The following is a 15,272-nucleotide window of genomic DNA, read 5'->3' on the forward strand; positions in this document are numbered from 1 at the left end:
CTGGCCACAGCACACCTGGCCTCGCTGCCATACAGAGCGTGCACACCTGGATGCTTCTCACTTGATTAATTTGTTTCATTTAAAGCAGCTCATAACAGCTAAGAGCACTCCAGTCTCCTCAATCAACACTACATGGCTAGGCTAGTACAGCGTAAACAGGTGCTGTGTGAGAGATGAGGGCGGCAGTACACAGGTGAAGGGTTGTGTGTGAACTCTCCTGTGATGATTGAGGACCAGTTCTATGTCTTATGAGAGGGAGGTGTATTGGAATGGTTGGTTAACTTGCTTTAGTTTGGCCTGAGAGACCCTATTAAAACTTTCATCAATACCCCATAACCTCCTGGCACTCCAATCTACTCCTTTGGAAAAATCTAATGTCATTAAACGTTCAGATGGCTTGACTTCACTGTGGCACATGACGCCTTGCATCTGCAGAAAGGGAGAAGAAGGGCTGAATAGGGAGGAGAGAAAGAGATATGGACAGAGAGACACAAAGGTTAAAAGAAGGAAAAGAAGAGAAATCAGAATTGAGAGGTAGAGTGAGAAGGAGAGGGTGAAGCAGAGGGGATCAGGCTGGTCTCAGTGGATGTGGTGATGACGTACAGTACAGTACAGTACAGTACAGTACAGTAGTGGCTGGCTCTAACTTAAGCAGCTCCGCACCGCTCCGTAGCCTGCTGAATTATTCACTAGCCCTCTAATCGGCTCTGTGCCTGCAGGGGCAGAGTGGCGACACGGTGGTCCTCCCGCCCGCCCGCCCATGTCCGGCCCACCGTCTCTCTTTCATCTGTCACAGCTGAACTGTGAGTTTAGAGCTGTGTCAGCGGTGCTCCGCACATGAGGGGTCACGACCCCAGTCTCGGCATACACTTGTCTTCATCGAACCGATTACCACTTAACATTGTGGATGATGGTTCGCACACACACTGTGACGGACACCCACAGATATGGCGGCACCCCCAGCATTTGACCCAATGACCCTACAGAGCTGAGAGTGGACGTTCTCCTGGTACCAGGGCTGACCTCACTCTACTCATTAACACAGAAGATCACAGGTTACTCTACACTCTCTTCAGAATGTGGTCCTCAGCACTATTGTACAGTACAGAGGAAAGTGCAAATGTACGGTAGCTTTATTACTTTACCTGTGTCTCTGTAACTGTGTGACTCATATCGTGTGATTTGCTGTTTTCCTCAGGTAAGCGACTGCAGGAGTGGATCAGTGTGGTTCTGTGAGTCTCTCTCTTCATTATCAACCTCTCCTTCCTCCTCCTCAACTTCACCACTATGCACATCAATCAAAATCATATTTGTCGTCCGTAAGTTATCCTCAAACATTTTCAGTTAACTGTTTGTAATGACCTTGAAATAGTCTGAAGTTACATGATGTCTCCCCCAAATCTGTCCGATGTAAATGGTAAAAGATTAGTGTCTTCTGTTTCCTCCTCTCTTCCATGCTCCCCACTCCAGTAATGGGGATAGTGATGGCAGACTTTGCCTCTGGTATGGTGCACTGGGGAGCAGACACCTGGAGCTCTGTGGACATCCCGGTCTTTGGGAAGGTAAGGGACAGAGTTCTGAGTTTCCTTTCCAGACCTCAGACCCATCCTTTGACTCTAGAGAAGTATTCCAAATGACTACATATCAGTCATATGAGGTATTGTTTAGGCAAAACAGAGGCTAAAGCTAATATCCTCCCATTCCCCAATGAGTTATATCAGTGTCCCGCCCACACTGTCTGTACACCTCTGCTTAGGACTGAAGGTCTTGGAATTTTGGATGACGGTTATTTGTTTGTTATAATCGTTCTAATAGCATACTTTTTGTTTAAATCTTGTTTGCTACAACACCTTGCTGAAACAAGGAGCAACAAAGTTTCATCACGTTGTAAAGAGTCCATGTTACTGCGGAAACAGACTCAACCGCACATAACGTGTCATCTGTTTTAAATGCCCAGCCGTCCAGTCGTCAGTCAGCTGTTCGTTCCAAAAAAAACAAAATGAGTTTTGCGTCCTCTTGTCTCTCCTTATATTGTCTGTTAAATGTAAACCAGGCTTAGTTTAACCTGGCTGCTTTTGGGTCAAGTTTGTCTACCTGAACATGAAGGAGATTTTTAAAGTAGATAAATTAAGGCGGTTATTTTATTTCACGACGGTCTTTATCCATAACCGCGCCAGCGCTACTCTGTGGTTTTACAATCCACCACCCTGTACACCCAGTACACCCACCATCCTGCTCCTGTGCTGAGCAGGCCACATCCAGCCACTCTCCCTCAGTCCTGTCCCACCTACATCCCAGTCGTGTGAAGGGCACAGCCATCCAGGGTTATTACCAATATAGTAGCACTGAGCTTTATTGGTCTGTAGTGGTTAATGCTCCCATGGCTACCCCAAGCAAAATGTCATTCTCTTCCCCAGGACATACCACTCCCTCACTGCCTGGACCCGGTCAGCCAGCACCACAGCCACACCAGGCCACCCCCCACACTTTGCCCACCCCTGTGGGACCTGGGTTACAGCATCTGGGCTCCATATTTATGCATAAGCACAACTTGGTCATGCTACCCTCATCCAATTAGAGAAAAGGCAACTCTCATCCTGTCCAATTAAAAGGGCAGCTGGTGGATGTGATAATCTTTGAGGTGATGAATTGCTGGGTCTGTGTGTATTTCTGCTGATGATGGGCCTTATTGTTCTGTTGTCAGGGATTAGAGGTCAGGGGGAGGAGATGGTAGGGAAGGGAGGGGGTCAGGTGGGATTGTATATCAATAGGTGTCATAACATCAGTGACTTCTGTTATGCATAATACATCATATGAAGTATGGTTCTTGACTCAGTACTTGACTCAGTATCTAACTTAGTATTTGGTCTGCATTCAGACTTACAATTTCTATGACCCAGGCACAGCTGTGTGGTGAAGCCAGGTGTAGTACTGAGACGGTACCACATTAGACTACACATGGACCATAGTCACTAGGAATATCCAAAAATATTGTAAAATAATATACAGTACCGGTCAAATGTTTGGACACACCTACGTATTCAATGCTTTTTCTTTATTTTTTACAATTTTCTACATTGTAGAATAATAGTGAAGACATGAAAACTGTGAAATAACACATTTGTTTTTCAACAGGACAATGACCCAACATACCTCCAGGCTGTGTAGGGGCTATTTCACCAAGAAGGAGAGTGATGGAGTGCTGCATCAGATGACCTGGCCTCCACAATCAACCGACCTCAACCCAGTTGAGATGGTTTGGGATGGGTTGGACCACAGAGTGAAGTAAAAGCAGCCAACAAGTGCTCAGCATATGTGGGAACTCCTTCAAGACTGTTGGAAAATGATTCCAGGTGAAGCTGGTTGAGAGAATGCCAAGAGTGCAAAGCTGTCATCAAGGCAAAGGTTGGATACTTTTAAGAATGTCAAATCTCAAATATATTAAATTTGTTTAACACTTTTTTGGTTACTACATGATTCCATATGTGTTTTTTCACAGTTTTCATGTCTTCACTATTATTCTGCAATGCAGAAAATAGTTTTTTAAAAGAAAGAAAATCTTGAATGAGTAGGTGTGTTCAAACTTTTGACTGGTACTGTACATTCTGAACACCTGGATCATGGGTGTTGAAAGGGTTCACTGAAACAAAAAGGGATTGGGAAATAGCCCAAATGTTGGACAGCGGTCTACATGTTGGCTGCTGTATGTTACTGTACTGCAACAAATGCCTTGTGTTCTCCTCTGTAGTATATCCTTCATACATACCTGTGCCCTGGTGAGGGGGACATTCTACTGTACCAGAGCAGCGTGCCTGCCCCCTGTGACTCCAGTCAAGGGGCCCAGGCCCAGGCCTGCTCTTCTTTCATCAGCAGCCTGTCTGGTCGGAGCTTCAGAGCGGCCCAGCCTGCCACCCGCTGTGCAGCGGTTACTGCTCTGACTCTGCAACATATCTGCTACTCGCTGTCAATCCATTTGCTGTCTTGCATAATTAGGATTTGCCACCTTGGGACGATCAGGCTTCAAAAAGAGCGGGGTAACTGACAGACATCTTGAAAGGAGTGTTTTAAGACCCTTAACCAGCAGATTAAAGGATACACTTAGCGGATAGATACGCCATTTTGTACCGAGGTTCAAACAGAAGAAGTTCACTTGAGGGAGAATTATTATTGAGAGTAATTAGAGGAGAAAACTCTAATTGAACATCTTAAACCTGTTCAGTCCGTAGTCGAGGGTGAAGGGAGAGGAAATGTCCTTTCGATGGCGGGTTTGCCAGGACGATGGTAGATGTGATTCTTGATTAATGAAAGGCGGGCAAGGCAGGCCGTTAAACAATGAGGGATTAGTGTTGATGTGGCTGCAGTGTTCAGAGGAGTCCACACACCCGCTCTGTGTGCCATCTGGGGCTTAGTGCTCCTTTAATCTAGCTGACAGACCGGGAGAAGAGAACTAGAGGAACGGAAAGGAAGATAATTGTCTAAATATAAACAGATAGTTTCCCTTGCTCCAGCAGAGCATCTCCATGCGTCCTCAGATATACATGTGATTGAGTTCTTCCCACAAACACAGGATAATGACTTTTTACCGTCAGTGACACGCTATGGTAATGTAGTGCCAAACGATTCCTCTTTTTATATGGGAAATAAATTACCTTCCTTGTGTATTTTCTCTTTGTGATTATGCGATTCTCTCGCTCAGTCCCTTTCATTTGTGACACCCGCGCCGTCACAGGCAGGTGTCTGTCTCAGTGCAGGCGGGTTGTGAATGACGAGCACCGCTGTTCCAAGGTTTATTATGATGCTGAATCAGAGCCGTGGGGCCGTGCGGTTTTATGGCAGGTTATCTATCTGTTCTTTAATGTGTTGTGTGATGGAGAGATTTCTCCTCTGGCTATCATGTACGCTCCTCTATGGAGCCATGGATCATGGGTTAAACTGCGAGACCAACTCCAACCTCTCACCCTTTGGAGGTGGAACACATGTTATCATGCATGTCTTGCTGCAGGGTTGAGACCTATGTAGAAAATACCATTCCCAACCATAGCACACCTGTGACCGACTTACATAATATATGTGTGTGTGTGTGTGTGTTCCTGAGGGGGAAGAGGTGCTGACGTGCCCTCTTCACAACTGTGTGGGTGTGCGTGGACCATGTTAATTCCTTAGGGATGTGGACACCGAGGAATTTGAAGCTCTCGATTCACTCCACTACAGCTCCATCGATGTGGATGGGGGCTTGCTGTAGTCCACAGTCAGCTCTTTTCTTTTGCTGACAATGAGGGAGAGGTTGCTGTCCTGGCACTACACTGCCAGGTCTCTGACCTCCTCCCTATAGGCTGCCTCATCATCGTCAGTGATCAGTCCTACCACCGTTGTGTCGTCAGCAAACTTGATGATGGTGTGGGAGTCGTGTGCGGCCACCCAGTCATGGGTAAACATGGTCTGCATAGCAGATGTGTTGTTGCATACCCTCACCACCTGGGGGCGGTTCGTCAGGAAGTTCAGAATCCAGTTGCAGAGGTAGGTGTTCAGTCCCAGGTTCCTGAGCTACAGACCAGGTCAGAGATAGGTTGTAAATGTAAGTGAAGACACTTGCCAGCTTGTCAGCACCTGGTATTCCCTGGCACACGTCCTAGTATTCTGTCTGGCCCCGCGGCCTTGTGAATGTTAACCTGTTTAAAGTTTTTACTCACACCGGAACAGCTGGTGCTCTCATGCATGGTTCAGTGTTGCTTTCCTTGAAGTGAGCATAGAAGACATTTAGCTTGTCTGGTAGGCTCGCGGCTGGGTTTCCCTCTGTAATCTGTGATAGTTTACAAGCTCTTCCATATCGTCGAGTGTCATTGATGCTTTCCTGATTTGATGGCACGTCAGCGGTTGCAATGGGATTTTTCACAAGAGTCCAGATTAATGTCCCTATCCCTGAAAGTGGCAGCTCTACACAGCTCTAACTCAGTGCGGATGTTGTCTGTAATCCATGGCTTCTGGTTGGGGTACTTACAGTCACAGTGGGGACGACTTTGTCATGCACTTCATAAAAAAAGCCGATGACTGATGTGGTAAACTCCTTAATGTTATTGGATGAATCCCGGAACATATTCCAGTCTGTGCTAGCGAAACAGTCCCGTAGTTTAGCAACCGCTTCGTCAAACCACTTTCGTATTGAGTGTGTCACTGGTACATCCTGATTGAGTTTTTGTTTGTAAGCATGAATCAGGAGGATAGAGTTATGGTCTGATTTGCCAAAGGGAGGGCGAGGGAGGGACTTGTATGCGTTTCTGTGTGTGGAGTAAAGGTGGTCAAGAGTCTTGTGTGGAGAGAAATGATCATTAAATGATCATAATGATATTCCTCCTCTAACTACCTCCCCTCCTCTTCTACATTGTTTTATTTTTCTCCAGCCATTCATACGTCCTTTCCGGGAAAACCACATTGACCCCACAGCCATCACGTGACACAACTTCATTGAGACCAATGGGAACAACTGCATGCTCACAATACTGCCTCTGGCACATATGGCCCACAAGTTCCTGACGTACCAGCGAGGTCAGAAAGGGGATAGACTCACACAAACACACACACACATACACTCGTGCATTACAATCTGAACAAGGTCTCATCCATAAATGATGTGTGTGTGACAACGCGGAGAGGAGCTGTAGACAGAGAGACACGGGCACTCTCAGGCCATGACAGGGCGATGCATTTTACCAAAGACATGATGTCAGGGCTTCAGGGTGGCTCGGAGCAAACCAGAGATCACTGACCCTGTCATGAGTCGTGTCACAGTAAGAGGAGACAGGGAGGAGAGCGCAGGGCAGCGAAGCCTGGTGGGGTGACGGTGACATCCACACCTGTCATGTCTGTTGCTCGCTGAGGGTCAGGGGTTCAGGGTGAGAGTGGAGAGGGGAACATGGACATAGCGTGAGAGTGGAGCCAAGCAGAAACCAGACCACAGCTATCTAGGTTATCTAGTCAATCTCACCAACACTGGTTCTCCAAAATACTGTATGCTGACAATGCTGTACTGTTTCATACTTGCAAGTGAATATCTTAAATAAAGTTGTTGTTTACTCACTGTTGTGAAGTGAAGATGCTTCAGACATATACTGGAAAACATTGAAACTACCTTGTCATTTACAATGAAAGTCACATTTATCTCTCTGAACAACAACTGCCTCTCTTCCCTCTTTCTCTTTATCTATCTCTATCCCGCGCCCTTGTTCTCTCTCTTCATCTCTCTCTCACCTTCTATTTCTCTCCCTCTCTCTCTTTCTCTCTTCCCCTCTCTCTCTCTTCCCTCTTTCTCTTTATCTATCTCTATCCCGCGCCCTTGTTCTCTCTCTTCATCTCTCTCTCACCTTCTATTTCTCTCTCTCTCTCTCTCTCTCTCTCTCTCTCTCTCTCTCTCTCTCTCTCTCTCTCTCTCGGGAGTGCTTTGTGTTTGCGCTGGCAGTCTGTCACATTGACCAATCAGATCCATAAGTGGTCTCACTCCGACTTTGGTCTTCCCCGCTGGGTGATGCTGCTGCAGGACTGTCACCTGGTGTTACTCCAGAAACACCACCGCATCCAACATGTTTCCAATCACGAGATCTACTACTGCATCACAACAGGTACTATACGCTACCCTGTATATTACCTAAGAGGTATTATACACTACCCTGTATATTACCTAAGAGGTATTATACACTACCCTGTATATTACCTAAGAGGTACCATACACTACCCTGTATATTACCTAAGAGGTATTATACACTACCCTGTATATTACCTAAGAGGTACCATACACTACCCTGTATATTACCTAAGAGGTATTATACACTACCCTGTATATTACCTAAGAGGTATTATACACTACCCTGTATATTACCTAAGAGGTACCATACACTACCCTGTATATTACCTAAGTGGTACTATACACTACTCTGTATATTACCTAAGTGGTACTATACACTACTCTGTATATTACCTAAGTGGTAGCATACACTACCCTGTATATTACCTAAGTGGTACTATACACTACTCTGTATATTACCTAAGAGGTACCATACACTACCCTGTATATTACCTAAGAGGTACCATACACTACCCTGTATATTACCTAAGAGGTACCATACACTACCCTGTATATTACCTAAGAGGTACCATACACTACCCTCTATATTACCTAAGAGGTACCATACACTACCCTCTATATTACCTAAGAGGTAGCATACACTACCCTGTATATTACCTAAGAGGTATTATACACTACCCTGTATATTACCTAAGAGGTATTATACACTACCCTGTATATTACCTAAGAGGTACCATACACTACCCTGTATATTACCTAAGAGGTACCATACACTACCCTCTATATTACCTAAGAGGTACCATACACTACCCTGTATATTACCTAAGAGGTATTATACACTACCCTGTATATTACCTAAGAGGTACCATACACTACGCTGTATATTACCTAAGAGGTATTATACACTACCCTGTATATTACCTAAGAGGTACCATACACTACCCTGTATATTACCTAAGAGGTACCATACACTACCCTGTATATTACCTAAGAGGTACCATACACTACCCTGTATATTACCTAAGAGGTATTATACACTACCCTGTATATTACCTAAGAGGTATTATACACTACCCTGTATATTACCTAAGAGGTACCATACATTACCCTGTATATTACCTAAGAGGTACCATACACAACCCTGTATATTACCTAAGAGGTACCATACATTACCCTGTATATTACCTAAGAGGTACCATACACCACCCTATTTATTAGTTATACTATTCTACATATTCATTACTGCGCTGTTGGGTAGAGCTTGCAAATTAAGCATTTCGCTGTACTTGTGCCTGGTACAATAAAACTTGAACTTGAACTATTACTATTGCATAGCCACAGGTAAAACAGTACTGTAATGTTCTGAACTTTACTGACATACTGCCTCACCACAGGTACTGCACAGACTTCGTACGGTAACACATTACTGACATACGACCTACTGTAACCCCTGCTACTAACAGTAAGCCACTGCACCTTTTGCAGAGGTCTTGTCACTGGTCACACATTAGTGACATATACATCAGTGCAATGTTGAACTGCATAAAGGTCTATTGGAGGGATCCACCGACCAAGTGTACTGCAAGATCATGCACCATTTAATGATCATAGAAGCTTTTTATTTGTTTTACCTGGTAAGTTGACTGAGAACACATTCTCATTACCAGTGACGACCTTGGGAATAGGTACAGGAGAGATGAATGAGCCAATTGTAAACTGGGGATGTTTAGGTGGCCATGACAGCGTAAAGGTCAGATTTGGAATATAGCCAGGACACCAGGGTTAACACCCCTACTCGTAAGATAAGTGCCATGGGATCTTTCGTGACAGCAGAGTCAGAACACCCTTTTAAAGTCACCCTACACAGGGCCATGTGCCCAATCACTGCAATGAGGAATTAGGATAGTTTTCTTTTTAGACCAGAGGAAAGAGTTCCTCATACTGACCCATTAACATCACGTCCAGCAGCATCTGATCTCCCATCCAGGGACCGACCAAAACCAAACCTGCTTAGCTTCAGAAGCAAGCCAGCAGTGGGTTGCAGGATGGTAAGTTATCCCCCTGAGACCAACCACTATGAAAAACATACAGGTTTATATGACAATGTACCAACCACGGCTGAGCTAACAGCCATGATTATAGAAACAGAGAAATCACATCAAGAAGAAAACAAATAATATCTTCCATTGAAAGGTCCATCCAAGGTGGCTGATACAATATAAATAACCTGGAAAGGCAGTCTGTCTGTCTGTGTGTGTGTGTGTGTGTGTGTGTGTGTGTGTGTGTGTGTGTGTGTGTGTGTGTGTGTGTGTGTGTGTGTGTGTGTGTGTGTGTGTGTGTGTGTGTGTGTGTGTGTGTGTGCTGGCATTAGGCCCCAGTAAGAGATCACATTGGGTATTCAGTGTGTGTCTGAGAGGGTGCACTGGAAAGAGGTTACTTGTGTGTCACCCTGTTCCCCTATGGGCACCAGATGTGCATGTGTGTGAAGACAGGAGTGTGTGTGTGCATGTTTGTGTGAGCGTGTCTTTCTGACCCTCCCTCCTTTTCCTGATCCCTAACCTTAGTGGGGGCTGTGATGAGTAGAGTGGAGAAGGAAGCGGCCACAGGGGAGCGCCACAGCTCTGTCCCCAGTCCTCCACCCTCCCTGCCTGTGTCCCCGGAGCCCGCCGCCTGCCTTTGTGTGTGCCAGTGGCTGGAAATATCCATGTATATTTAATGCTAACCTGCTGTCAGTGCTAACAAATAGGCCTGCATGGGGAGAGAGAGGGAGCGGGACAGAGAGCAGAAATCAAACAAACAAGCAGAGCTGCTCTCCTCCTGCAGAGAGGGTGTCACCTGAGGGACAGGGGGACTGCAGACATACTGCAGCCACAACACAACACACTCTGCTCTGTGGGTGTACAGACCTACGTAAACAAATGCATGCACACACTGTAAGCACTCGCAGCATGTGGATGTACAGGTAACTGCCAAAATAAAGGAAACACCAACGTAGTGTCCTAATAGAGTTTTTGGTATCTTGTTACAAAATACATTGGAGTGTAGTTCAGCCCAGCGTAATACAAATGACACAATAAGAGAAGTAATTGAAATACATGACATAAATACTGCCCATCTCTGCCCATTAGTGTTCAATTGGGTTGAGATCTGGTGGCTGAGACACACACACACGTTAAAGCCTATATGCTTCTTTCAGACCCCTCTTTCAAGGTCTGAGATACTTTCTAGCCATGATAGCCACAAGAATTAACTCAGCAAACTCACCTGTGTGGAAGCACATGCTTTCAATATATTTTGTATCTGTAATTTGCTCAAGTGTTTAATTTATTTGGGCAGATACCTGTGTGTATTGTATGCCTATATTTAACGTGAGTATGCACATATAGTGAAAGCCTTAATGTGTATGTGTATTTATAAATAAATACTGTATAGATATGGTTATGTGCAATTCCTCCAATATGTCTAGTATCTTTGTGGATATAAATAAAGTATTAATGTGTGTGTGTGTGTGTGTGTCTTTGAGTTCATACAGGGGTGAAGGTTCACCAGATCTAAAATCTCTGGAGAGACCTGAAAATAGCTGTGCAGAAACGCTCCCCATCCAACCTGGCAGAGCTTGAGAGGATCTGCAGAGAAGAATGGGAAAAACTCCCCAAATACAGGTGTGTCAAGCTTGCAGCGTCATACCCAACAAGACTCAATGGTGTAATCGCTGCCAAAGGTGCTTCAAATAAGAACTGAGTAAAGAGTCTGAATACTTAGGAAAATGTGCAATTTCCGTTTGTTATTTGTAATAAAATGTGCAAAGAAATATAAACACCTGTTTTTGCTTTGTCATTATGGGGTATTGTGTGTAGATTGATGAGGATTTTTTTCATTAATTATTATTTTTTCAAGTCAAGGGGTCTGAATACTTCACGAATGCACTGTACATGTGTTTCCGTGCATGTACTTTACGAATGCACTGGACATGTGTTTCCGTGCATGTACTTTACGAATGCACTGTACATGTGTTTCCGTGCATGTACTTTACGAAGGTACTCAAATCAAATCAAATCAAATCCAATTTTATTTGTCACATACACATGGTTAGCAGATGTTAATGCGAGTGTAGCGAAATGCTTGTGCTTCTAGTTCCGACAATGCAGTGATAACCAACAAGTAATCTAACTAACAATTCCAAAACTACTGTCTTATACCCAGTGTAAGGGGATAAGGAATATGTACATAAGGATATATGAATGAGTGATGGTACAGAGCAGCATACAGTAGATGGTATCGAGTACAGTATATACATATGAGATGAGTATGTAGACAAAGTAAACAAAGTGGCATAGTTAAAGTGGCTAGTGATACATGTATTACATAAGGATGCAGTCGATGATGTAGAGTACAGTATATACGTATGCATATGAGATGAATAATGTAGGGTAAGTAACATTATATAAGGTAGCATTGTGGCTAGTGATATATTTACATCATTTCCCATCAATTCCCATTATTAAAGTGGCTGGAGTTGGGTCAGTGTCAATGACAGTGTGTTGGCAGCAGCCACTCAATGTTAGTGGTGGCTGTTTAACAGTCTGATGGCCTTGAGATAGAAGCAGTTTTTCAGTCTCTCGGTCCCAGCTTTGATACACCTGTACTGACCTCGCCTTCTGGATGATAGCGGGGTGAACAGGCAGTGGTTCGGGTGGTTGATGTCCTTGATGATCTTTATGGCCTTCCTGTAACATCGGGTGGTGTAGGTGTCCTGGAGGGCAGGTAGTTTGCCCCCGGTGATGCGTTGTGCAGACCTCACTACCCTCTGGAGAGCCTTACGGTTGAGGGCGGAGCAGTTGCCGTACCAGGCGGTGATACAGCCCGCCAGGATGCTCTCGATTGTGCATCTGTAGAAGTTTGTGAGTGCTTTTGGTGACAAGCCGAATTTCTTCAGCCTCCTGAGGTTGAAGAGGCGCTGCTGCGCCTTCTTCACGACGCTGTCAGTGTGAGTGGACCAATTCAGTTTGTCTGTGATGTGTATGCCGAGGAACTTAAAACTTGCTACCCTCTCCACTACTGATCCATCGATGTGGATAGGGGTGTTCCCTCTGCTGTTTCCTGAAGTCCACAATCATCTCCTTAGTTTTGTTGACGTTGAGTGTGAGGTTATTTTCCTGACACCACACTCCGAGGGCCCTCACCTCCTCCCTGTAGGCCGTCTCGTCGTTGTTGGTAATCAAGCCTACCACTGTTGTGTCGTCCGCAAACTTGATGATTGAGTTGGAGGCGTGCATGGCCACGCAGTCGTGGGTGAACAGGGAGTACAGGAGAGGGCTCAGAACGCACCCTTGTGGGGCCCCCGTGTTGAGGATCAGCGGGGAGGAGATGTTGTTGCCTACCCTCACCACCTGGGGGCGGCCCGTCAGGAAGTCCAGAACCCAGTTGCACAGGGCGGGGTCGAGACCCAGGGTCTCGAGCTTGATGACGAGCTTGGAGGGTACTATGGTGTTGAATGCCGAGCTGTAGTCGATGAACAGCATTCTCACATAGGTATTCCTCTTGTCCAGGTGGGTTAGGGCAGTGTGCAGTGTGGTTGAGATTGCATCGTCTGTGGACCTATTTGGGCGGTAAGCAAATTGGAGTGGGTCTAGGGTGTCAGGTAGGGTGGAGGTGATATGGTCCTTGACTAGTCTCTCAAAGCACTTCATGATGACGGAAGTGAGTGCTACGGGGCGGTAGTCGTTTAGCTCAGTTACCTTATGTAATGAAACCTAAGATGACCTGGGTTACTAATGTAAGAAATAACACGTAAAAAAACAAAAAAACTGCATAGTTTCCTAGGAACGCGAAGCGAGGCGGCCATCTCAGTCGGCGCCGGAAGTACCAACGATTGATTGAATATGTCCGTAAACACACCGGCCAGCTGGTCTGCGCATGCTCTGAGGGCGCGGCTGGGGATGCCGTCTGGGCCTGCAGCCTTGCGAGGGTTAACACGTTTAAATGTCTTACTCACCTCGGCTGCAGTGAAGGAGAGACCGCATGTTTTCGTTGCAGGCCGTGTCAGTGGCACTGTATTGTCCTCAAAGCGGGCAAAAAAGTTATTTAGTCTGCCTGGGAGCAAGACATCCTGGTCCGTGACTGGGCTGGGTTTCTTCTTGTAGTCCGTGATTGACTGTAGACCCTGCCACATGTGTGGACATGTGTTTCCGTGCATGTACTTTACGAATGCACTGTACATGTGTTTCCGTGCATGTACTTTACGAATGCACTGGACATGTGTTTTTGTGCATGTACTTTACGAATGCACTGTACATGTGTTTCCGTACATGTACTTTACGAATGCACTGTACATGTGTTTCCGTGCATGTACTTTACGAATGCACTGTACATGTGTTTCCGTGCATGTACTTTACGAATGCACTGTACATGTGTTTCTGTGCATGTACTTTACGAATGCACTGTACATGTGTTTCTGTGCATGTACTTTACGAATGCACTGTACATGTGTTTCTGTGCATGTACTTTACGAATGCACTGTACATGTGTTTCCGTGCATGTACTTTACGAATGCACTGTACATGTGTTTCCGTGCATGTACTTTACGAATGCACTGTACATGTGTTTCTGTGCATGTACTTTACGAATGCACTGTACATGTGTTTCCGTACATGTACTTTACGAATGCACTGTACATGTGTTTCCGTACATGTACTTTACGAATGCACTGTACATGTGTTTCTGTGCATGTACGACCACCTGCGTTCGCTCCCTTCCTTCCTGGCTATGTGTAATACTAAAACATTGTTGATGTACAACCATCCTAGGAGTGGGTGTCCGATTCTATAGCATGGATAAGGGTGGATGGTGAATGTGAGGTATTTGAGTTCAGCAGTCCTTGTGTGATGTATGGTATGTGGAGATACAGTACATATTTATAACTTTAAGTGTGTGCATTACTCTGGTGCCAAAGCCAGATCTCTTTCCTCTCCCCTGGCAGCAGAGATCCTCTGAGAGCTGATGTATCTACTACCACTGCTACCTGGAGCACAGTGCTGTGTGTGGGATGTGTGCATGTTTCATTTGATATCTTCTTGTTAACGTGCCTCATGTATTTCTTCCTATTCCCATTCCCCTCACTCTCTCTTTTTATTTTTATTCCATCCCCCTCTCTCTCAGGGTGGTCGAACTACCCTCTGGACAAGATGAGCTTCTGGCGGAGGATGGAGAGGTTGACAGAGAGAATGATGACATGGAATGGACCAAGAAAATGGAGTGAAGGGCTCTGGCACTCTTGCCATGTTCACGTGCTAGTCGCAACTAGGAAACTCTGAAAATCTTGACTTGCTAACTGGTTGTATACGGCATGTCTATAACTACAACCAGTTAGCAAGTGGGACATTTCAGAGCTCCGACGAGCACGTCAACACAGCAGCTCTCTGTATCAGCAGGACAGTGGGGTGTGGGTTTGGGGCTGGCGGACTGAGGGTGGGGTGTGTTTCTCTGCTTTTCACCCTCTTCCTCCATATCTGTCCCTTACCCCTTATACTATAACACGCCTACGTACTTCCTCGTCAGAGCACAGCACTTCAGCAATGACACTGGTAATGTGGCCTTCTAGATATTTTCAAGATCCAACCATTCTTTACTTCTGTGTGCTGTTTGTTTTTTTTGTGTGTTGCAAGAGAAGCAGTGAACCGTTTTAAAGACTCTATTT

At 45.4% G+C, this 15,272-nt stretch overlaps 1 pseudogene; it reads left to right on the top strand.

Moving 5' to 3' along the window:
* The window catches only part of LOC115109785 (plasmanylethanolamine desaturase 1-like), a 30,928-nt pseudogene extending 16,094 nt beyond the window's left edge, over window positions 1-14,834 (top strand).
* The last annotated feature ends 438 nt before the right edge of the window (window positions 14,835-15,272 follow it).

This window comes from Oncorhynchus nerka, linkage group LG25, assembly GCF_034236695.1.
Source record: "Oncorhynchus nerka isolate Pitt River linkage group LG25, Oner_Uvic_2.0, whole genome shotgun sequence".
In the NCBI taxonomy this organism is placed as follows: domain Eukaryota; kingdom Metazoa; phylum Chordata; class Actinopteri; order Salmoniformes; family Salmonidae; genus Oncorhynchus; species Oncorhynchus nerka.